This window comes from Ranitomeya imitator, chromosome 4 (genome assembly GCF_032444005.1).
Source record: "Ranitomeya imitator isolate aRanImi1 chromosome 4, aRanImi1.pri, whole genome shotgun sequence".
NCBI lineage: Eukaryota > Metazoa > Chordata > Amphibia > Anura > Dendrobatidae > Ranitomeya > Ranitomeya imitator.
In genome coordinates, this window is record NC_091285.1 from 312,183,793 (window position 1) to 312,194,822 (window position 11,030).

At 43.4% G+C, this 11,030-nt stretch overlaps 1 long non-coding RNA gene across 2 annotated transcripts; it reads left to right on the forward strand.

Moving 5' to 3' along the window:
- The first annotated feature begins 1,570 nt into the window (after positions 1–1,570).
- On the forward strand, positions 1,571–3,105 carry LOC138674094 (uncharacterized). Of its 2 annotated transcripts, XR_011320480.1 has the most exons (4): positions 1,571–1,804; positions 2,038–2,201; positions 2,746–2,872; positions 2,945–3,105. It is a non-coding gene; the product is annotated as an uncharacterized lncRNA (long non-coding RNA). The 2 variants fall into 2 exon arrangements; XR_011320479.1 differs by having other exon boundaries at positions 2,746–3,105.
- The last annotated feature ends 7,925 nt before the right edge of the window (positions 3,106–11,030 follow it).

The window sequence follows — 11,030 nt, forward strand, 5'->3', positions numbered from 1 at the left end:
ATAAACCGCTTACACTGCCTATTTAGGATGTTCTTAAACATTTCCCATTTATTATCTGTATTCTTATTTCTGAGGATATTGTCCCAGTCTACCAGATTAAGGGCATCTCTAAGCTGTTCAAACTTTGCCTTCCTAAAGTTCAATGTTTTTGTGACTCCCTGACAAGTCCCCCTAGTGAAAGACAGGTGAAACTGTACAATATTGTGGTCGCTATTTCCTAGATGCCCGACCACCTGCAGATTTGTTATTCTGTCAGGTCTATTAGATAGTATTAGGTCTAAAAGTGCTGCTCCTCTGGTTGGATTCTGCATCAATTGTGAAAGATAATTTTTCTTGGTTATTAGCAGAAACCTGTTGCCTTTATGGGTTTCACAGGTTTCTGTTTCCCAGTTAATATCCGGGTAGTTAAAGTCCCCCATAACCAGGACCTCATTATGGGTTGCAGCTTCATCTATCTGCTTTAGAAGTAGACTTTCCATGCTTTCTGTTATATTTGGGGGTTTGTAACAGACCCCAATGAGAATTTTGTTACCATTTTTCCCTCCATGAATTTCAACCCATATGGACTCGACATCCTCATTCCCTTCGCTAATATCCTCCCTTAAAGTGGACTTTAGACAAGACTTTACATAGAGACAAACCCCTCCTCCTCTCCGATTTTTACGATCCTTTCTAAACAGACTGTAACCCTGTAAGTTAACTGCCCAGTCATAGCTTTCATCTAACCATGTCTCGGTTATTCCCACTATGTCAAAGTTACCTGTAGATATTTCTGCTTCTAGTTCTTCCATCTTGTTTGTCAGGCTTCTGGCGTTTGCGAGCATGCAGTTTAGAGGATTTTGTTTTGTTCCAATCTCCTCACTGTGGATTGTTTTAGAAATGTTCTTACCTCCCTTCAGAGTATGTTTTCCTGGGTCGTCTTTGTTCGAGTCTAATGTTTTTCTTCCCGTCCCCTATTCTTCTAGTTTAACGCCCTCCTGATGAGTGTAGCGAGTCTTCTGGCGAATGTGTGTTTCCCAGGTTTGTTGAGGTGTAGTCCGTCTCTGGCGAGGAGTCCATCATACCAATAAATTGAGATCACCCAGCGCAAATGTAAGAAGTTTCAAAGGGACAAGTCTGATTTTGAACAGAAGATAGCCTATAAGTGGAGGCACAAGGGTAATGCCCGTCGTCCTAGAGTCCCTGGGGGTCAATTTCCACCGTCGGCTACTGCCTCCTCTCAGGAGAATTCTAGTGATTTTTTGTCCTCCACCGGGAGCGAGGTAGACCACGGACCCGACGAGGGAGAAAACACAAGAAACGTAAGGAGAAGACTAACACGGCACAGGGGCCACACATCCCCCTTTCGCCACAACTATCCAACCAGACGGAGATAGAGGAGTCAGATAGGTCCGGCCAGGTGACATCGGGCCAGGAGACGAGTCCGTTGACATTACAGGTAATTAATCTCTCTGATCATAATCTTACACCAGTTGAGCTATCAGTCCTGCAAAGGGGTCTTTCATTTGTCCCCACAAATCCGGTGGACAAATTCACCCTTATTAAAGATCTGTATTTATTTTGCAGAAGGCTTACTTTCCAGGTCATGTACAGAAGACCCGATGTCCTACAGACAATGCCTGTGGATGAACGGCGTACTTTCCAGGACCTCTTAGATTTGTTGGAAGAAAATGAGTCTGGATCGAACAGAAGAAGATTCCCACATAGAAATAAATCGCTTAGGACACCATCCTTTTCTTTGGTACCTGCTATCAAAATATTCTTTGAAGTGGTCAAGCGTGACATCCTCTCCATGTCTACCCGGGTAAGTGGCCCGCCAAATTTGAATTGGGAAGAGAAACGGGCTTTAAAAGCTCTACAAAATAATCAAGAATTCACCATCAAGGAGGCGGATAAAGGGGGCAACGTGGTGTTGTGGCCAGTTCAACTTTATGAGGCGGAGGCCAAAAGACAGCTCAACAACACCCAGTACTACCAAAGGCTTCCCTCTGACCCTACCTCTCTTTTTCTCTCTAAATTCGAACAACTTCTTTGCAGGGCCGCACAGTTTTCCATCATCACCCCTCAAGAAAAACGGTATTTGGAGGTAGCCAATCCGGTCACAGCAACTTTCTACATGTTGCCGAAAATTCATAAAGATAGTGTGAGACCTCCTGGTAGACCTATTGTCTCCAGTATCGGCAGCATGTGCGAAAAGGCCGGTGAGTACCTGGATTTCTTTCTCCAACCGATTGCCTCATCTCTTCCCTCGTTTATCCGTGACTCCTCACATTTTATCGACATTTGTGGTCGTATCTAGCTACCAGAAAGATTCTCTCTAATTGCATGTGATGTGGAGTCACTATATTCTAATATCGGTCATAAAGAGGGGGTCGAGGCGGTGGCTTATTTTTTGAACAAGAATAGTTCCATGGATAGAGGCCACGATTCTTTTCTGCTTGATTTGTTAACTTTTGTTCTCCACCACAACTTTTTTCTTTTTGATAGGGTGTATTATCTACAGCGATCAGGCGTGGCGATGGGCGCGAAGTGTGCACCAGCCTACACGAACATCTTTCTTGGCTGGTGGGAGGAGGTATTTGTTTATCCTCTTCCATCCTTCGCTGCCCACATCCACGCCTGGTTTCGCTTTATAGATGATGTTTTCATCCTGTGGAAAGTGAATGAGGAAGAGTGTGCTGAGTTTTTTAATACTCTTAACTCTAATCCATATAACATCTACCTCACCTATTCTTTTTCTGCCAGTGAGATTACCTTTTTGGACCTGAGGATTTTCCCTCAAGGGAAGAGCTTAGCAACTGATTTATACCGCAAGCCAACAGCAACTAATTCGCTTTTGGACTTTACAAGCTTCCATCCATGGCATACAAAGGTGGGTGTCCCCACAGGACAGTTTCTGCGCGTAAGGAGTAACTGTACGCGTGATTGTGATTTTTTGACCCAGGCTCGTGATCTCACGGACCGTTTCCATCAGAGGGGTTACCCGAAACGCATTATCTCTACGGCCTATCAGAGAGCGAGAAGTCAGGACCAGAGATCTTTGTTGTCCTCAAGGAGACAGCGCCAGGAGACACAGACTCGCTTCATCACGGACTTTAATAATGGCTGGAGACAGGTTAGTGGGATCCTGTCCAAACATTGGCAGATTCTTCAAGTCGACCTACAAACAGCAGACATTATTAGTGAGAGACCACTCATGGTGGCCCAGCGAGCTCCCAATTTAAGAGATTTGCTCACAAAGAGTCACTTTAATAGACCCACGACTAGGTTGAACAGGGGTGTAATTCTCAGGGGGTCTTTTCCATGTGGGGACTGTAACATCTGTCCCCACATGGAGGTCACACGGGATTTCTTTCTTCACCCCATCCGCTCCAGTAGACATCGGCTTAGGGCTTACATCAATTGTAAGTTTAAAGATGTGATTTATGCCCTTATCTGTCCATGTAAACTACTATATGTAGGACAAACATCACAGGAGTTGAGGAAGCGGGTCCAGAAGCATATTTCTACGATACATCTAGCGGCTTCAGACTCCAAAAAGGGCAAGACCCTCACTCCAGTGTCGGAGCATTTCTTGACACATCATGGTGGTACTTCAAATGGTCTACGGGTAGTGGGCCTACAAAAACTTGCTTACAATGAAAGAGGAGGGGACAGGCGTAGGATCTTGTTGCAAGTGGAATCTAGGTGGATTTTCCAGTTGCAATCAGTGGCTCCTCTTGGATTGAATGAGGAGCTCCTCTTTACGGGGTTTTTAGGCTGACATTTTGAGGAGAGTCTTTGGACCTATCCCCATGCATATATTTCCCTTATGTGATGTCCACCGTTATTTCTTTACATTAGGACTTAACATTTTTTCTATGTTGTTCCTATAGTTTTCGTGGGTTTCGGAGCCGTTTATGGAATTAATTCATCTACTCCACTGTAGTCTGGCTATTGGACTCCTCATTGCTTGTGTACTTGTGGCGATGGAAGCAGGATTATCAGATAACTGGATGTTTCTTTCCTTCATCTCATTATGGGGATTTATTCTCTCCCTTTGGACATTCTGGCACCTGGGCGGGGCCGGACACAAGGCTCTATCGGTATCCTTTGTACATGACCTGGCGGTATTCCTTGAGCTCTAGGGACTCTTGAGCTCTTCAGTACACTACTTGGAGCACTTCGCAGGACCGGATATTCTTCTTCTCCACTACATGATGGGAACCCATTCTTTCTATGGACTTGGACATTACGTTGCCTGAAATGGATTCTCCTGGCTTTTTGTGTACGGGACTTGATTGCAATTATGCTTATCGGCTACCTGGATGAAATATCTCCTGTGACGGGATGTGTTAACCACCGCTGGTGGATATGTATCTACATGTCATCCTGTTGTATGGATGCCCAGCAGAGAGGAATTGTTTTACATATAAGTTTGGGGGATACTACGAACAATCCTCTTTATTTAGTGTCTCTGCTGGACATCCAGGCACTGTGGATGATCTTTGTTGTGTTCTTTGGGGGTACTGTGGCTTATATAAGCTTTCGGTGTATTTATCATCAGTACACCGATTTGCTCTATACACTTCTATGAACATTCGGGGATGTTCTGCCTATTTGTTTATTTTCTTTGTATGTTCACACTGACATGCATTTGTTCCTCTCATTTATCCTTTTAGGTACAGTCTTGCAACGATTATGAGCTGTGCGATACACTTCTTTCTATTTGGCCAGCTCCATCTATCCCCCTTTCCACAACTTCCCTCCCCTTCTCTTCCCCTCCTCCCTCGTCCTCTTGTATTCATCTCCTGACTATTAGGCTGGCGCGCCGTAGCTCTGTTTTTGGCGCTTGCGCAATGCAACTCAGTTGTGAGTCGTCTTTGCGCAGCTGCCGTACATCTCCATGGAGATCGCTTACACTTCCGGCTTAGCGCTTACCTTACACAGCCGGTGCGCGTCCTCTGCACTCCCGCCATCGGCGCCCAGGCGTTTCCAGCTGCCTACACACCTGCCAATCACGGTCTGTATATATATGTAGACTTGTCACCACTGCACACACTTCCCCTGACGAAGCCGCAGCGGCGGCGATACGCGTGGGGCTTTCTCTGCTCACCCCATCGTGTGTCCTGATGCCAGATTCTTAGGCAAGGACCTGGGTTGGTATCCTATGGCCGGACCAGGTATGGGCTTCTGCTCGACCTAGGTGGATACAGCTGGTTATTTATATAGCTGTTTCTGTATTGGATGTCAGTAGGTACTCTATCTTTTGACCAGGGCTCCTATTTAGGAGACTCTGGCCTTACGTGATACAGTCACTGTATATTATTTCTTTAGCAGTGTCTAGCTTTGTTATCCTACACCTACTGTTAAACCATTCTCACATATCCATATACTCTATGGCCACAGGTATCCTATACCTCAGTTTCTACTGTATAGGGGTGTCATTGTATGGTTCTGTATTTTAGATGTTTTTATCATGTTTGTTGTTGTGGTGTTTGAATAAACATTATTTTGTTACTTTTCTATATTTTGTTGTGCGAGCCTTTCTATAGTCCATTCTTTTTTCCTGTTTAGTCTTTTATATCAGGATACATGGTCATAAGTGGGCACTGGTGTGTGGCTGTTGCTGACCGGAAATGGAGAAGCCGGAAGTGAATCACAGAGGGAGGTCAGATTCACCGGTAAAGTTGCCCATGCGCAGGGAACGGAAGAGTGCTCGAAGAGGGAAGACGTCTCTACCCACACTGTTCTACTGCGCACGCGCCGATCAAAAGACCGGCGGTCCGCAAAAGAACAAGAAAATGTTGAGTCCGGGAGCAAGGACCCTTGAGAGGGGACCAGATAGCGCCATATTAAATACATATATACAGGGTGGTAGCCGAGTAAAGAAGGTAAGTACAGTAAACTAGCCCTGCTTAGAGGACAAGGAAATCTAGAAAGAAGGTAATAATTAAATCAGAAAAGGACAGCAAAATAATATTAAACTATGTGCACAGGAATAAAGAATGCAAAAAAATAATAAATGAAAAAATAATAATAAAATAAGTGAAAAGCAAACAAAAGACCAAACCAAGCCATATAAATATGCAGAAAATAATATACATAATGTGCAAAAAATAAAAAATAAATAAATAAATAATAGAAAAATAAATGGAAAACAAAACCAAAAACACAAAAAGCCTATGATGAATAGCTTTACGAGAATGAAAGCTGCCAACACATTTTTTCTCTTTTTCCTCCCACAAGACTCAAAAAAGACCTAAATTGAAAATCCACAATAGATGAGCTCCACAGGTAAAAGGATAGTCCACCGAAAATCCATCCAGAAAAAGCCAAAACAGGGTTCATAGCAGAGTCCCTTCATTTGGAGGAAGGTTTCCACGTTAATATGGCGTGATCTCCGGAGGTTGCCCAAATTCCACTAGATGAAGTATTTCTGGAAGCCTACAGTAATATCCAACCATGAGGAAGCATCCATAGTCGATAGTAGATGTATGTCCACAAGGTCATGTCCCGAATACCACTAGCCAAAATGAAGATCAGGCCTGCAGAAGAGAATTCAGCACAAGAAGCCTGTAAAAAGGAGATCCTCATTAATCCCATGGGGTGCTGTGGAATGAAGTAAATAAATCCACCGGGATTCGACCTGTAGTAGTCGCTTGTGTAAGGAGCCAACTCTACCTCGAGATCCAGGAGGTTAACTGTAATGGAAGAGAGATGGTGTGTCAGAAAGATGTTAAAGGGGTTGTTGTTGAGGAAGTCCAAAAAACCCCAAGCATTCCTCCGATGAACCAAACCAGATGAAAAATATGTTGTCTATGTAACGCGACCAGTATCATACCTGATTTTTAAAAAAGCCAGATACATAAACGATAATGGATTCCCACCATCCTAAAAAAAGATTTGCAAAGGCCGGGGCACAACGCGTCCCCATGGCCACGCCAGATGTCTGTAGGAAAAAAGTCCTGTCGAACAAAAAGAAATTATGTCTCAGGACAAAGTTAAGCAAATCAATAATGAAGGAGTCGTGCATTCTGTCGGAGTTTAACTGTTGGTCAAGGAAGAACAGAACAGCCCGCATGCCATCATCATGATTGATGTTCGAATACAATAATTCAACATTGCCAGTGACCATGCATTCATTCGGAGCTAACGTTACCCCTTTATAGGTACTGATAAAATGTGAAGAGTCCCTAATTTAGGAGTGCAATGTGGTGACCAACGGCTGCAGAAAAAAGTCAATATAGGTACACGCTTTTTCACACAGGCTACCTGTACTGGAGACTATTGGACAACCGGGAGGCTTATTGATGTTTTTGTGGACTTTGGGTAGCATATAGAAAGTTGATACGATAGGTTGTTCTACCCAGATAAAGTCCTGCTCATTGATGATAATGATCTCCAATTCAAAGGCCTTGTCTATGAGTGCTCTCAATTTGGTAGCATAAACCCCTGTGGGATTAGAGGGGAGTCTGCGATAAAAACACTGATCATCAAGTTGTCTGTAGGCTTCTTCCAGGTACAGATCATGGGGCCATAGTACCACGTTGCCACCCTTATCTGCCTCCCTAATCAGAAATTCCTTGTTGGTCTTCAGATGGGATAAGGCCTTTCGCTCCTGGACAGTGAGGTTGGCCATAGCGCCAGTTCTCATAGGTAACGCTTCTATGTCCTGCTTAGCCATCTCAAAACATTTTTTTACAGCTGGAACAATGGAAAGAGAAGGACATACCAAGGACTTGTTTCTATGTGGGAATCGTGGCCTACCTGTAGGAGAGTCCCCCTCCTGTAGAAGGTCCATGAGATACTGAAATGCCCTGTGTTCGGTTTGATCAAGAGATAGGGTAGACTGTGGATGATTATGCAGAACCTGTAGGATAATCTTTCTGCAAAAAAGAAAAAGATCTTTGATTAATGTAAATTTGTCAGTCTGTTGGGATGGTGAGAAGGTCAGCCCCCTCCTTAATACAGAAGTCTCAATGGTAGTTAGCTGATATTGGGACAGATTGATGATTTGTAAAGTGTCGTTATCAATAGAGTTATCATACTCACGGACGCTTTAGCTGGCAGTGTGGTCACTTGCGATTCTTCTTCCGTTGGTTGTTGTACACAGGCTTGTAGTTCCTGCTCCTGGTGATCCGGGTAAAAAGGCCTGTGCCTCCTGCGCCCTCACCTGGTCCTGACCGTGATTCTGGTTCGCTTTCTGCGGAGGATAAAAAATTACTTGAAATATGTCCATCTATTGTTGAGGCGTTCCGTGCAGATTCACTGGAGCTTTGTCTGATATTCGTACCCCGACGTTGGTTACCCTGATGTCTCCAATTACAGGCAACATTCTGATCAAAATCTGATTTATCTCTCAGAAATTTAGACCTCTTTTTGTCCATAATTTCCTAAAAGAACCTCTTTTAGTTTGACTTTAAATCTGTGAGGTCTCATCAAATTTGTTGAGACCATTTTCAAAACCCTTGATTTCAGATTTAACCTGGCCAAGGAGTTCTCTATCATGTGTAATCAATAGGTTGATCAAAATATGTGAACACCGTAATAGCCCTTCCTCCCATGTGGTACGGAAGGGGGCAGAGGGTTCCCATGCTGGGAAAATGGAGATTCTCAGTCCCCTCGGTACCAAATTCAATTTAAGGTACTCCACTAGACAACGAATGTTCCATAATAATTTAATCCCCTGCTTCTGTGCCGCCATTATTTCTGTCGTCAGCTGAGAAAAATCAGAGTCTGGACAATTCTGGGTAGTATCAGTGAATGCAGCAGAGGCCGAAGCCCTTCATGCGGCCTCCCTAGTATCCCAATCCATCAAAGCCACCAATCATATGCTCACCTAAAAACCGCAAATAAGAAAGTAAATAGACATGAAATAAGGTTCTAATAAACCGTGTGCCGCCAAGCTAGAAAAAACATCAACAGGATGCTTCAAGGGAAGTGACTAGTAAAGCAACATTGCTGACACACCACAATATATAAACTCATTAACTCGGGAGGGTGCAGAGAAGTGGCTAATGATAATGACCATCAAGAAAAGTAAAAGATGCCACTATATAATCTGCACACCACCAATGAGAAATATGAAAAAGGAACAAACTTTATTGGTAACAAATGCTAAAAACAATTAAAACCAATACTAAAGAAACTCCCCAATTAAGCTTGTGCATTGTGCAATATACATATATAACCAAGATAACCCACATGGCACTGTACAAAAATATATACAGTGGGGCAAAAAAGTATTTAGTCAGTCAGCAATAGTGCAAGTTCCACCACTTAAAAAGATGAGAGGTGTCTGTAATTTACATCATAGGTAGACCTCAACTATGGGAGACAAACTGAGAAAAAAAAATCCAGAAAATCACATTGTCTGTTTTTTTATCATTTTTTTTGCATATTATGGTGGAAAATAAGTATTTGGTCAGAAACAAACAATCAAGATTTCTGGCTCTCACAGACCTGTAACTTCTTCTTTAAGAGTCTCCTCTTTCCTCCACTCATTACCTGTAGTAATGGCACCTGTTTAAACTTGTTATCAGTATAAAAAGACACCTATGCACACCCTCAAACAGTCTGACTCCAAACTCCACTATGGTGAAGACCAAAGAGCTGTCAAAGGACACCAGAAACAAAATTGTAGCCCTGCACCAGGCTGGGAAGACTGAATCTGCAATAGCCAACCAGCTTGGAGTGAAGAAATCAACAGTGGGAGCAATAATTAGAAAATGGAAGACATACAAGATCACTGATAATCTCCCTCGATCTGGGGATCCATGCAAAATCCCACCCCGTGGGGTCAGAATGATCACAAGAACGGTGAGCAAAAATCCCAGAACCACGCGGGGGGACCTAGTGAATGAACTGCAGAGAGCTGGGACCAATGTAACAAGGCCTACCATAAGTAACACACTACGCCACCATGGACTCAGATCCTGCAGTGCCAGACGTGTCCCACTGCTTAAGCCAGTACATGTCCGGGCCCGTCTGAAGTTTGCTAGAGAGCATTTGGATGATTCAGAGGAGTTTTGGGAGAATGTCCTATGGTCTGATGAAACCAAACTGGAACTGTTTGGTAGAAACACAACTTGTCGTGTTTGGAGGAAAAAGAATACTGAGTTGCATCCATCAAACACCATACCTACTGTAAAGCATGGTGGTGGAAACATCATGCTTTGGGGCTGTTTCTCTGCAAAGGGGCCAGGACGACTGATCCGGGTACATGAAAGAATGAATGGGGCCATGTATCGTGAGATTTTGAGTGCAAACCTCCTTCCATCAGCAAGGGCATTGAAGATGAAACGTGGCTGGGTCTTTCAACATGACAATGATCCAAAGCACACCGCCAGGGCAACGAAGGAGTGGCTTCGTAAGAAGCATTTCAAGGTCCTGGAGTGGCCTAGCCAGTCTCCAGATCTCAACCCTATAGAAAACCTTTGGAGGGAGTTGAAAGTCCGTGTTGCCAAGCGAAAAGCCAAAAACATCACTGCTCTAGAGGAGATCTGCATGGAGGAATGGGCCAACATACCAACAACAGTGTGTGGCAACCTTGTGAAGACTTACGGAAAACGTTTGACCTCTGTCATTGCCAACAAAGGATATATTACAAAGTATTGAGATGAAATTTTGTTTCTGACCAAATACTTATTTTCCACCATAATATGCAAATAAAATATTAAAAAAACAGACAATGTGATTTTCTGGATTTTTTTTTCTCAGTTTGTCTCCCATAGTTGAGGTCTACCTATGATGTAAATTACAGACGCCTCTCATCTTTTTAAGTGGTGGAATTTGCACTATTGCTGACTGACTAAATACTTTTTTGCCCCACTGTATATATACCATAGTATACTGCTGGGTAAGATATAGAACACACACACTATAATAAGAATACAGATCCTTTGAGTGTATTCAATCCAAGCAAGTAATAAGGCAAAAATATCCTTAGGATATAATAGGCTGATCGTACATGAGTGTTACCCCAGGCATGAAATAGCACCAGCCCCGATGCACAGTGCAATGTTGCTGCAATAAGGATGTGAAAAAAG